This window comes from Callorhinchus milii, unplaced genomic scaffold, assembly GCF_018977255.1.
Source record: "Callorhinchus milii isolate IMCB2004 unplaced genomic scaffold, IMCB_Cmil_1.0 Scaffold3, whole genome shotgun sequence".
In the NCBI taxonomy this organism is placed as follows: domain Eukaryota; kingdom Metazoa; phylum Chordata; class Chondrichthyes; order Chimaeriformes; family Callorhinchidae; genus Callorhinchus; species Callorhinchus milii.
The window spans coordinates 29,059,723-29,073,738 of NW_024704744.1; positions in this window are offsets into that span (position 1 = coordinate 29,059,723).

A 14,016-nucleotide genomic window follows, 5' to 3' on the forward strand; every position below is an offset into this window, starting at 1 on the left:
AGAGGATGGGGGCAGAGAGGCTGAAGGCGCGCCTGCCAATAATGGTGCAGGCAAGGCGGGGGACATGATGCAGGCCGGAGCCCACTGAGTGGAGGGAGCGGGCAAGTTAGTAGGGGGTTAGGAGTTAGGAGGTGGTGAGGCGCAAGGCCGTGGATGGCTTTGAAGGTGTATCCTCTGTGTAATGGGAAACTAGTGGAGTCGTGCGAGGATGGGGGTTATAGAGTCGCGGAGCCTGGTGTGGAAGAGGACCCGACCTGCAGAGTTCTGGGTGATATGCAACCTGTGGAGGGAGGAGTTGGGGAGATCAACAAGCGGGGAGATCAACAAGCAGGGAGTTTGCGTAGTTGAGCTTGGATATGATGAATTCATGGATGAGGGTCTTGGAAGCCTGTGATGAGAGACAGTGGCAGAGCCAGGCAATAATGCGGAGGTGGGGAAAGGAGGAGCAGGTCATGGCATGGATGTGGGGGATGAAGGATGAAGGACCACCTGCTATCAACAACCAGCCTGGTTGAAAATCAGTCCTGACTGATTTTCCATAATTAGATTTTCGTCTATTCAACAACCACCTGCCTAAAGCAACCAGTCGCCACACTTTTAATTTTCAGACACAGTCAATGAACCAATGCCTTACTCAGCCCTTCAAATAATACAAGAGCTGTTGCTGAAGGATATTGATATGGTTCTTTGATAGTTTGTAAAAATTGGTTTAGTTGTGGCATATAAAAAAAGTCAGCTGTCACAAGACTTTTATTATAATTGAAAATGATGCATTTTTCAAGCTAATTGGAGCCAACACCAATACTTAGCTAATTTGGGGCTTTTCATCCATGATCATGTTTATTGGTCCCCTACTGAGCTGTTAAAAATTGCAGGAATTTTGTGCTGCTTCAATAGTCAAGCTACACAGTTTTAGCTGTGTTTTCTCCAGCAGTACGCTAATGCACACCCTGAATTCCCCAAACCTCGACTCCTGATGGTTCCATTCCAACAATCTATAACTGGAATTTCCATTTATGGGTGGGATACATGGAATTCTCATGGTCTGAATACTCTTAATAATAATAATAAATAATAATAATAATAAAGGGCGAGAGAGACATGCACAAGGTTTTACAATTTTAACATTCCTGTGTTCTTTCCTTGATATTTTTTAAATCATATAATGTATTCACTAATGTTGAATAAAATAAATCCATTATGGTTTTTGTTCAAAGTTTCAATTTTCACCTACAAAGCTAATAATAACAATAATAATCCTTGCATTTGATATAGCGCTTTTCACGTCTTCTAGATGTCTCAGAGCACTTCACAGAATATACTGTAAAGTGAATTGACTATATTTCTGGGTGAAATGTGGCAGCCAATCGCATACAGCAGTGTCTCACAAACAGTCATGGATTGAGTGACCAAATTATTATTTTATTTTATTTTTTCTTGAGGGATTATTATCAAGCGTGGAGTAAGGAAACTTGCCCAAGGTTTCGCCCTTGGAGGAAACCCTTTGCCCTTTTAAAAAGATTAGATATGCCTGTAGGTTTCAGGATTCCAACAAAGCAGGGGAATGGAGGTGTTAATAATGCAAAAAAGGGGGAAAAAATTGCAACAAAATAGGCAGACCAGAGAGAGAAAAGGTGTGTCTGGGACCCAGATGATATGGTAATGGTCACAGAAGAGGGGGTGTGGGGGAGGTGAGCTGTTATGGTCTGAAATTGTTGAAATCAATATTGAGGCCAGAGGGCTGAAAGATTCTTAGCAGATAGATAAGGTGCTGATCCTCGAGCTTGTGCTGTGACTCATTAGAACATCATAGGAGACCGTGGATGGAGAGGTGAGACCTGTAGCTCAGTGATTAGAGTTCTCACCTCACAAGCGAGAGACCTGATTTGATTCCCGGCAGGGGAATCATTGGGCAAGTTTCTTTACTCCACGGTCTCTCGCTTGCAAGGCGAGTGCTCTCACCACTGAGCTACAGGACTTAATCGAGCAAAACATATCAGTGGTTTGGCCACCAATATTAATACTATTGAAGTAAAATTGCATTTTCTTCTCCTTCCAAAAGGCATCTTAAACTTGTCAACTACGGTGAAACAATTTCTTTCTCTGCTCTCCACCCCAGTTAAAAATAAAACAGCCTTTAATATGGTGTTAGTTTACAATACAGTAATTTTTTAAGGAAGCGAATAGTATTCAACCTTCAACAATTCAATATTTTGCAATAGATTTTTTAAAAAGATTAGATGTATCAGTAGTTTTCAGACTCCCTTTCAAGTTCAGTCAGTGGTAGCAATTGGTGAACAGCAGGTTACTCAGAAACACACCAAGAACTGCAGCAAAACTTGTAAACTTAATTTCATATATATATATTTCAGGAACATTGCAACACTAATTGCCATCAGTAACATTAATAGTATTAATTCCAGAGATCCAGCAATATACTGTAGGTGCTTTGCTTCAATACATGATAAAATCATGCAAGTATTGTTAAATATTCCAGTCTTGATGATTAAAGCAGCTTCTCTTCACAGTGCATATGCAGATTCAAGCAAAATCTTTTCTATATCACAATACTAAACGAACACCAGCTGAAATGGTAATTATCATAGGAGTATATGTATAGTAATGCTACTGTTATTTCTATGTGAAGGGTGCAATATAAATGTTGCTGATATAGTGAAATATAAGTACACATTTCAGGTTCTTTTAATCGGTGTTCAAATGCCACTGAACTGTTACACTTTAATTCCCATAATTAGATTATGAACTAGCTATAATTATTTTACCATTCAGAGGCAAAAAAAAATAAAGTCAAGATTTTCCAAGGTCTAAAGTCATTCTCTGATGCATTCACTCATAGACTGCTATGGATGATCTAAAACAGGTGACGTTCTTAACATTTAATGATTAAGTAAAATAGTCTACATTACATAACTTGGCAACATTCTGTTACCTCGTTAGTTTATTCTTACAAAAAGAAAGTATAGAGTCAGAGAACTACAACTTTGAAATGTCACTAAACAGTAATTCGCTGAAAGATAATCAGTATAAATGTTACCAAAAAAGTCATTGAAACATTGACACCAAAACATAGAGACTATTTTAAGAGTGTGCATTTAACTACATGTGTGTTAATCTGCAGTCAAGTTATTTCAGTATTAAACGGTTTAAAGAGTTGCAGTGACACTGGCAATGCTGCATTGTGTAATGCATTGAGATAGAGAAGATCCTAATAAAAAGACATCGTAGCCAGAGAGGAAAGAAATGAGGAGAGAAAAACAAGAGATCTGAAATCAAAGTTACTATAATGACAAAAAAAAAAGCACAAGTATAAGACACTGATTTCTGGTCCTCAGTTAATGATTTCCTTGGGTTTAAAGTTAAAATCTAACCTGTGTTATTTGGAATTCCGAAGCATTCTCCAGCACACAAAACTTCAAAGCAAATCTCAGGAGCCCGTAGGAGAATGAATGGAATCTGATCCCACTGCAGAGCACAATTCACGCTGTCTGTCTGGGAGAGCAGCAGAGACACAGAGCAACATTGGAGGTGAAGGCTGGGCAGGCACTGGGGGAGTGAGTGGACACTGAGATGGAGCCGCTCTGCTCGGCAGGTGGTGATTGCATCTGAACACGCCTTGTCAGGCAGGTCCCTAACACTGCCCCGGCTCTGGTCCTCACTGCCCACATACCCACTGGTGCGCTCCAGTTCAAATACAGCGGTACATGTGGTGAGCTGAGCTTTACGACTTGGCTCATGTGGTCTGTCCATTGCTGACATTCCCATTCACTCTCAAGTCATATTATCTCCAAGTGTATCTTCGCCCTCAGGCAAATTTCACATTTTCTACATTTGTGGTCATGTGAGGAAACTGGCTTAAATGAATGGGTTTTCAGCTGAAGGAAAATGGGAGTTTTCAGTCCAGAGGATAATTAACCCTATGATAGAGAGGGGGGAAAAGGGGGGAACCATTTGCCTGTTCAGCTGGATGTTAAAGATCTCCTGTGGCACTATTCGAAAAGAGAAGGGAGTTTGTCCCGGTGTCCTGGCCAACAATCCCCCAGATAAAGTTGATCATTCACTTTTGGAACATTGCTATGTGCAAATTGGCGGCTGCACTTACCTATAAATATACAGTTTTTAGGGTAATATACCGTGAAGCACTTTGAGACATTTTAATAATGTGATAAGTTATGTATCAAATGCAAGGATTATTATTATTGTAGATATTCTATAGGCTAGAATAATATTACTATAATACCTAGCCAGACTTTTATCATGAAGACAAAAATAAACATCGTGATGTATTAAAAAAATTGCGGTCTTGGAATGAATGCGAGCATTGTGGCCATTGTATGTACATGAAGATCTTTCACTGTCTGTATATTACGCTATACCAAATGCAAGGGATATTATTATTATTTTAGAACCTTACTGTGTGAGATTTTGTGGCCACAAACAAATCTATTGAAGTCATTTTTGGAACTAATTTTATCCATGTACATTTACTCTCATATGAGGAGGTATGATCTATGCTATCCCATTGCTGGCAACACTGTTTGAATGGCCAATATGTATTCAAAAATAATTCAATAATAACAACTTTAGTTCAATGAGAAGGATGTGTAAAAGAAGAGAAGAGGGAGATTGAGTATGTTGATAAAGATACATTCAACAAGATTTTAAGAGGGGGATTAAATGAAGGAGAGAAGTTGCAAAGCCGAAGGCATTGAACTGAAAGGTTAGCATCCATCTCAGGGTGCACTACTCAACCAAAAAGCAGTGACTGCTTGTCTCTCTTGCGTAATTAAATACACTTCAGTGTACAGGAAATGAGTGTTCAACACACCAGGATTGCTGGACAGTTTGTTTCCTTAAGGGATCAAAACTGCTTGTCAAGCTGATCTCAGGCTTCATTCTCTTAGATCTTTTCACTGATGAATACAAAATTTATAAATGTTATTTCCTAAGTTCTACATCAGTTTTATATTGTGAGTGAGCAAAATATGAAGAACTGATTCAATTTCTCTTTAAATTGCTGCTTACCAACTTAAACAGTAATAATAATCGTTGGATCTATAACATTGAGCAATCAATTTGTGGATGAGGATCGAGTGGTTGACAGTGTCGAAGGCAGCAGAGAATTCAAGGAGGATGAGGAGGCAAAGGGAGCCCTGGTTACAGATGGACAGAATGTCATTTTGATCGGGGCTGTTTCTATGCTGTGGGCGGCACGGAAACCCGATTGGAGGGGTTCGTGAAGGAAGTGGCGGAAGAGGAAGGAGTGAAGCTGGGAAGCAACAACTTGTTCCAGGACCTTGGATAGGAAAGGAAGTTTGGAGATGGGGCGGTAGATTGGGAGTAAAGTAGATCTGGATCTCATTACTAATTGAATACTTTATTAAAACTCACATGACTAATGGATAGATATTCTACCTGGGTCTTGATCTATTATATTAAAGTAGCCTTTTTGATCAATTCTGACCCCTTCATGGCCCTTCACAAGACCCTCATCTCCAAACGTGCCTTCGGTCACCCTCCTACCTTTACCCTCGCTGCCTTCCACCCTTCCTGATTTCAACCCCCGGTTTGAGTCCAAATCCTTGACTGTCCAGCACCTTGGGAAGTCCTCCCGACATGAAAAGTGCTATGCAAATGTAATTTGTTGCCGTTGTTGTTGATGTGTTTGTTTAATGATTTTGTGAATGCTCTCAGTGATACAAGATTGCCCTGAACTGACCTTCTGTATTGCAAGCTATTAAAATAGCAAGCCCATAGTTAATAGCCAAGTATCACATTTTTATATCAAATAATTAAATTTATATGTATATAATATCACATGTAAAGATAGGAACATTTTGCTCTTTCTTGATCTGATTCACCCATTCCACTTCAAATTCTGAATTAGCACTTTGTTATCAGGTAAGTTCAACAAAGGAAATGTTTGTGGTGGAAAAAAAACTAATAAAACAACACAACAACTGAAATGTCAATTATTCCCCAGGGTAAATATTCAGTAATTATTGTCAGGCAAAATATAGACTTCAGCTTGTGTTTAATGGTGTTTTCACCACTCTGGATGCTCCATTACAAATGTAAAAGATGATTAATACCACTGAACTAAAACTGCAGTACAACAATTTAATAGGGGGCAGATTCACTTACGTGAGGCTTAAAGCTGCAATCTTCTGACTCAGAGGCTAGAGTGCCACCAACTAGACCAAGCTAACACCTCATCAGCAATCTCACCTCTGAGTCAGAGGTGATAGCTTCAAGCCCCACGCCAGGACTTGGCACTCCTATAGTCCAGGCAGACACTCCGGTGCAGTACTGAGGGTGTGCTGCACTGTTGGAGGTGCAGTTCTTTAGATGAGACATTAAACTGAGGCTCCGTCTGCCTGCTTAGGTGAACATTAAAGACTCCATGGCACTAGTTGAAAAGAGAAGGGAGTTTCTCCCAATGTCTTGGCCAATGATCCTCCAGATAAAACTGGTCACTCACTTCATAGCTGTATGTGGGATATTGCTGTGCACAAATTGGCTGCCATGTTCACCTACAAATACATAGTAACTGCACTTGTCTCAACAATGCGTCAAGGTTTCTGGATCAAATGAAATGTTCATTATATCATTTCCAAAAAATAAACCCAGATTGGCAAGTAGTGTTGTCACTCAGTATACCGAGTGAAAAGGTGGAGACAGGAGCAGACCCAAAGGTGTAATGGTAGAACTTAATCTAATGGACCAGGAGCAATCTGGTTGGAATCCTGGTCATTACTGAGTTTGCTGGTGTCAGCTGGGGCTTTATTGGGAGATGAAATTGGCCCCAGACATTCTAGGGAGGAGAACATCAATCAGGATTCCTACTGCTGCTCCCATTGCTGTACCCTCTATTGATTGTGTGAGTGTATGGCAACTGGGTGGGAAAGCATCAGGTTCGGCTGCGATGTTCTCCAGAGTCACTCACTTCAGAGGCTCACACATTATTAATAGCCAGCTGGTCCGGGTATCGGACAGAAATCAACACGCATGGAATGGCATCCCAGCAAAAGGAGAGGCAACAGCAAAATGTCAGTGAGGAAATGTAGAAAATTAATTGGATCCACTAAATTTTGAAAAAAGAAAGATACAACAACAACTTGCATTTTTATAGCACCCTTCACATGAGGTAATGTCTCAGAGCACTGATGAAGCACTAATGCAGATGGAGAGAAACAACACTAAAAAAGAAGCAAACATGGCAATATGATGGGGAATTGATTGTCTTGTATCTGTGTAGGAAAGAGCAGCTGGCAACATTGTTTAATGCAGGTCATGATGTATTTAATTATCAAGGAAATTACTTTCAGTTCAAGCGTGAGAGCTGCTTTGTGACTGTTAATGTTGAGATTGAACAGTAAGACCATACTAGACCTTGTGTGTAGCTGGGAAACATTAGATGTTTTTCCTGAGATATTTTTAAAAGCAAGTGATGTGCTTAAACAGCACTTGGTCATAGATATTTCTGGGGTCAAATGAAGCATGTCTGAATCTACGGAATTTACGGAATATTCGGCCACCCCCTTGCCCTCCCCTCCCTTCTCTCCCCCTGACCCCAGGTCGGGTCTGAAATGCTGTACACTGTCCAGCGCCTTGGGACGTCCTCCCGACTTGAAAGGCGCTACACAAATGTAATCTTGTTGGTTATTGGTGGTGGTGGAACAGCAGACTCTGGTTAATAGCTTGAAGAGCACTGTATGAGGAATATACATTACTTCTCATGTATATGGCCCTTTGGTTCCTGGGCTGTCTATTCTGTCTCTATTGAGACAAAATATGTTGTTTAACGTTAAATCACAAGGATCACAAAATTGTTTGGGATGAAGAAGCCCCTTTGGCCTGTTTGATCTCATCCTTCTCTACCATTTTCCTTTCACAGCACCAAGCTTTTTTTTAAATGAGTCCACCTCCTGACTTCAATCACCTTTCCTAGTGACCTTTTCTAGTTGTTAACTAATCTCTGGATAAAGAAATACTTCCCAGTGCCTGCTCTGAAATCACCCTTCCTGCAGTTTTGTTTGTCCAAGCATTTTATAACAAGTACATGATGTAAATCACAACAACTTTAAAGATTCACAAGTGGTGGGAAAAGAAATTGGCATCAAACCATCCTCAGTTAAATGAATATTGTTAAAGCCAGAAAAATGTCTAAAGGGTATTTATATAGGACACTTGGAATACCTTCTTCCACATTCCTTACTTATTTTGATACTCTCCTTGAATATGCAGCCATCTTCATGACATATAAGTTTTACCAACATTTCCAAGAGCAAGTCCATAGCAATTTGTGAAGATTTATGAAGTTGCTTCCTATGTTTACTTTTCTCATTTTGCCTGGGCAAACACACAGCAAAAAAACGCAACTTTGGGCCAAAATTTCACTTGATGCCGGACTGCTTTTCATTCTCTTCCACTTGATGCAGCACAGTTTGCACAGAAATGTAGAAAACTCTTAAATTCAGGCTTAACTTGGAAGCCAGTTCTTTTTTAGCTTCCAAATTCAAGTTGAATTGAATTTTCCACTATTCCCTGCAATCTTAAACTTTAAGATAAAATGGAAATTTGGTTAAGACGAGGTGTAATTTCAAGCTTTTTATATTCAACAACAACTTTGGTTTATATAGCGCGCTTCTCGCAGGGTAGCATCTCTGAGCACTTATTCTCTTTTTTTAATAAAAGAAGCATGTACAAATGTTTTTTTTTAAAAAAGTGATATTTTAAAGATTGCTTTGTGCTGATTCTATTGAATCACTGAAATAACCATAGCTGCTATCAAAACCCAACAACTGTCACTATGTTTAAGCAGATGTGTTGTTGGGTCTGTCAATGTCACTGGATGTCAGTAGTTGAAATGTCATTATTGACATTGCAAAATAACAAGTGTCATGTTAATCCACTATTTTTGTTGTTTTACTTAAGTGAGATGGTCATAGCTTAGGGTCTTCCTGGTGACAAAGATCTGTGGATTCTGTTGCCTAAAGAGTAAAATGCATCAATTCAGTTGAATCTTTTAAGTTCCATAAATTATTGTCTCCGGTTTTGGTAACTATAAGCACGATATGTTGTTTGGCAGAAGCTTTGAAGCAATGTTATCCTAGTTTTTGTGATGAATACATTTATGGATTGTTGGTTGATACTCCATGGGCTAGCAAACTTATTATAGTTTAGCAATGTTCATTTATAATAGTGGAACAGACTTTGGGAACTGGCAATTTGGAAACCTGCATAAGATGATGCCTTGCAGGCACCTGATAGTAGGGTAGTGTCTAAGGTATATATACTGCAAACAGATCTGCCACCCCCATTCTGAGGCTGTGGGGAAGGAGGTATATGGTTTTGGGGAAACAAAGGCAGCCTGAGTCTTAAGTGCATGGCAGGTTCAGGGCTGATGTTGAGAAGATTGTCCAGCACAATGTTTGTTAGACCATGTCAGTTTGTATGTGAGGAGGGGGAAAACTGTGAGTGAGTGAAGGCAAGTTGTAAGAGGGGTTGCAGGTCATGTGCATTATAATGGAAGCAGGACATGGGATTGAGTTTGGCTTATGAATGCTTCCCATGAGCAGGCAAATCTGAAGTAGAGCCATAGCCTTTGAGAGAGGCTGAGCTGAGCCATAGTCTGTAAGCAAGGCTGGGAGGAGGCTGCATGGGAGATGACTTGAGATGTAGGAGTTAGCTGTGAGCTGAGACGGGTCATGCTGTGAGCTGAGAGGGGTTGTGTAGAGTGAAGAAGTGAGTCGTAGATGGGAAAAAGTTGCTTCAATGACCATCTGCCTCTAAATAAGGTGGTGTGTGCATGGTCTGTGAACATAAATAGCTTCCTGGGCAAGTGAAATGTTTGTGAATCTTGATCAGCCAGTACATGTTGTATATATATATAAATATGAGGTCATGTTCACTCCAGCACATCACAAGATAGGGTGTCAGAAGTGCAGTTGCAGGTGAAGTAACTAACCTTTACTTCCTAGAATCATTCTGAGATATCTAGACAATGTGATGGGTATGGGGTATGTGGATAAGGTGGGGTAGTGGGATTAAAGTGATATCCTTGCTCCGTGAGCCAGTGCAAGCTTGATCGGCCTACTGGCCTCCTTCTGCACTGTATATTTCTGTGTTTCTAATGTGAAAAGGCACTATATCAAATGCATGGATTATTATTATTATTGTAGGCTCCAATGCGACCTCACTGTATAAATCAAGTAGCCCCAAATTCCCTCTGCACTGACCTTCTACTGAAAGTAAAAGCACTCAGTACAACACAACAGTAGAGTTTCACGCACAAATTCCATTTGGGTCAATGCAAACCTATCGTTGAAAACCTGCATTATGTTTCAGTAACTGGGTCAACACAATTTTCCACTTATACTTGTACAAACTGTTAAGAAAAAAGCATGTGTGATGCTGGGTGGAGTGCTAAAACTGAAAATTGGATCCTGGGGAATGGGGAAAAATTGATACCACTATTAAAGCATGAAATTAAGCTTTTACATAAAAACTACAGTGAAATAACTGTTCACTTCCAGCAAATTTGGAAATTTTCCTCATCCATTTTTGATGTACTTCTTGGCTCCTATCAACATCTTGACTCCTGTGGCTCTGACCTCCTCAACCTCCCCAGCCTTTCCCTAAGACTCACCGAACCTGTACGTAACCTAAGCGTCAGGTTTGATCTCTACTGTGTTTCCTACTCCACGTCTGATCCCTACCCAAGATTGTTTTCCTCCACCTCTATCACATTGCAAGCCTCTGACTGTACCTCTCACCCAATGCAACCAAAACCCTCTCACATGCTTTTGTCACCTCCTGCCTTGACTATTCCAATGCCCTCCTTGCCTGTCTTCCCAGCTCCACTATCCACAAACTCAAACAACTTCAGAACTCCACCTGAACTCAGAACTCCAGTGTATACTCGTCCGCTCTAAATTCCGAACCCCCATCACACCAGTCCTCACCAGACTCCATTGGCTCTCTATCACAGAACAGATTGGCTCCAAGATCCTCACAATCTTCTACAAATCCCTTCATGCCCTGGCACCTCCCTACCTTTCCTATCTGCTTACTCGTCACTCCACCACCTGCCGCCTCCGGTCTCCTGCTTGTCCCTATATAAATGCAAAATGTTGTTAATGTAAAACTTTCCATTATTAAAAAAAAGTGATTTAAAGAGTGTAATGTAATCTTTTAAACCACATAAGATTAACTTCTATAGTTTATGAATGCCATTGGCATCCATTAGTTATAAGATTCCTATCAAATCACTAATAGCATTCATTCATATGCCTGGTTTGCATTGCCCTATTTCAGTGTGGAAGCCTGGCTCTATTGGTAGCACTCTCACCTCTGAATCAGAAGTTTGTGGCTTCTCATCCCGTGTCGAGACGTAGAACACATGAAGTCTAACGTGGAGCTAGGGGTGTGCTGCATTGTTGGAGCTGCTGTCCTTTGGATGGAACATTAAACCGAGATCTCATCTGCCAAGTCAGGCGACTGTTAAAAATCCCTTGACACAATGCAAAAAGAGAAGGAAATTTCTCCCAGTGTCCTAGCACAAACTACCAAATACAAAAAAAGGTAATTCATTTCATAGCTGTTTGTGGGACATGCTGTCTACAAATTGCCTGCCAGTCACCCACAAAATATGTACAGTCACTCTACTTAACAGTATATCCCGTTAAGCACTTTGAGACGTCCTCCCGATGTAATCAACAACATCAGAAACTTGCACTTATATAGCGCCCTCCACACAGGGTAGTGTGTCAGAGCGCTTAACAGTGACTCCGAGCCGGGTGGGGAGATGACTGTAAGCATGGTCGAAAAGGAAGGTTTTCATGCAGAACTTGAATAAGGGGAGACAGAGGGCAAGGCTGAGGGGTTGAGGGAAAGTGTTCCACACTTTCAGGGTATAGTGGCTGAAAGTGTCTCCTCCAATGGTGTGGTGGTGGGTGCAGGGAGAAGCAGGAGGCCGGTGCAAGTTGAGCGGAGGTACCGGTTGATGGATTGGAGAGTCAGGAGGTTGGAGAGGTAGGGAGGTGCCAGGTAGTGAATGGATTTGAACACAAACATGAGGATCTTAAAGTCAACAACAACAACAACTTGGATTTATATAGCGCCCTCCACACCAGACGGGTCTCAGAGCGCTTTACAGTTTCGGATCCCGGGACTTTCGGTGCTTTCGGTGATGGAAAGCCAGCGGAGCCTGGCTGGAATTGGTGAAATGGGGGTGCGGAGTTTGATCCGTGTAAGTATGCAGGCAGCAAAGTTCTGAATGAGCTAAATATTTTGAATAGTGGAACTGGTGAGACTGGCCAGGAGTGTGTTTGAGTAATCTAGTCAGGAGGTGTCAAATGCACACACGAGGGTTTTGGCTACATTTAGGGTAAGGTACGATTGGAGGTGGGCAATGTGGCAGAGGTGGAGGAAGGCAGTCCTGATCATGGACCAGATGTGGGGAAGAAGGACAGCTAGGGGTTGAACTGGACATCTAAATTGTGCATTGGTTCGGTGAATCGGAGGGAGAGCCCAGGGAGGTTGTGGAGTTCAGATCTGCAAGATTGAAGACGTTGATGGGAGCCAAAGAGTATGGCTTCCGTCTTGTCCACACTCAGCTACAGGAAGTCAGCGTCTTCTCACCTTAGGAGCTGACAGCATCAATCTGCATAGATGTACAGTCCACCTGCATAGATGTACAGCACATCCCTAACTATCCAATCTGTTCACATCCATTCCTCTACCCACCCGCTTCACTAAGCTTTCTGGGGCCATCTTCATGTCCCTTGACCCTTCTACTCCACCCTCAGCAGCCATGTCTTCAGACACTAAGACTTGAATCTCTGAAACTCCCTGCCTTAATCCCGTCATCTTGCCACGTCTATGCTCAGATTGTACCTGAAGACTTTTCGTTTTGACTGTGCTTGTGGTCATCTCCCCTTTCTCCCCAACTCAGCATAAAACTATTCTATTGTTCAGCACTCCAAGATGCTACCTCGCATGAAGGATGCTATATAAATGCAAGTTGTTGTTGTAAACACAGGAAGCCTACAAGGTGTAAGGGTTAAATAAATGTGTGACCCTGTGGTGACGTATGAGCTGATACAAATTTCCTTTTAAATAGCAAAATTTAATGAAAGATTAGTAAAGAAATGCATATCAAAGTGATGCATTGCATCAAATCAAAGTAATACTTACGACAGGTTAGTAAAGTTCACCAAAATGGGTAGATCGAATCACTATAGTGGCTTTGATGTCAGAATCGGCTAGTTAACATGCATCGATCCATGGTGATTTCCTTTCCCTTTCCTCAAGATTGTTTGTGATTAGCTGCTCCATTCTCCTCCGATCTAACCCCAAAAATCTATGATTTTGTATACCTTTTTGATCACATACGCCAGTCTGTTCAATGTGTTGTTAGAAACACTATCTGCATACCGAGGACAAACTTCATCAAAATTCCAACAGCTTTTTTCAAATCAAGTCTTTGTCCCACAATGATTTTGAAGAAAACATTATGAAGAAAACAGTCCTTGATTTTCAAGCAGATTCAATTTTCCTGAAGAAAGAAGTCCATGAGCCTTCGTGGTTTATCTTTGGTCAATCCTTTGGTCAAATCAAGCAGGATCCAGAATTCTGTGATTCTGCTTACAAAGGGTAGATAAGGTATTGATGGGCAATTTGGTGTTCCTTATGTGAAAGAGGTTGCCGAAATTATTATGGGAGCAGTGGTAGTAAAGTTCCTCCTCAGGCAAGACTTTGTTCTTAATAATAATTATTATTATTATTTATTATTGTCTGTTACGGTTCCAGAAGATGGAACATTTGCACCATCTCCAAGATCAGAGAGCTATTTCTTCATGCAGATAGTTATGGCAATGTGGATTGTATGGCCTAAGAAAGCCAGAGGCAGAATCAATTGGCACGTTTTAGAAGAGATGGATTTGAGAGATGGAAATAAGAGGATTAAGTGGTAAACCAAAATGCAAGAAAATG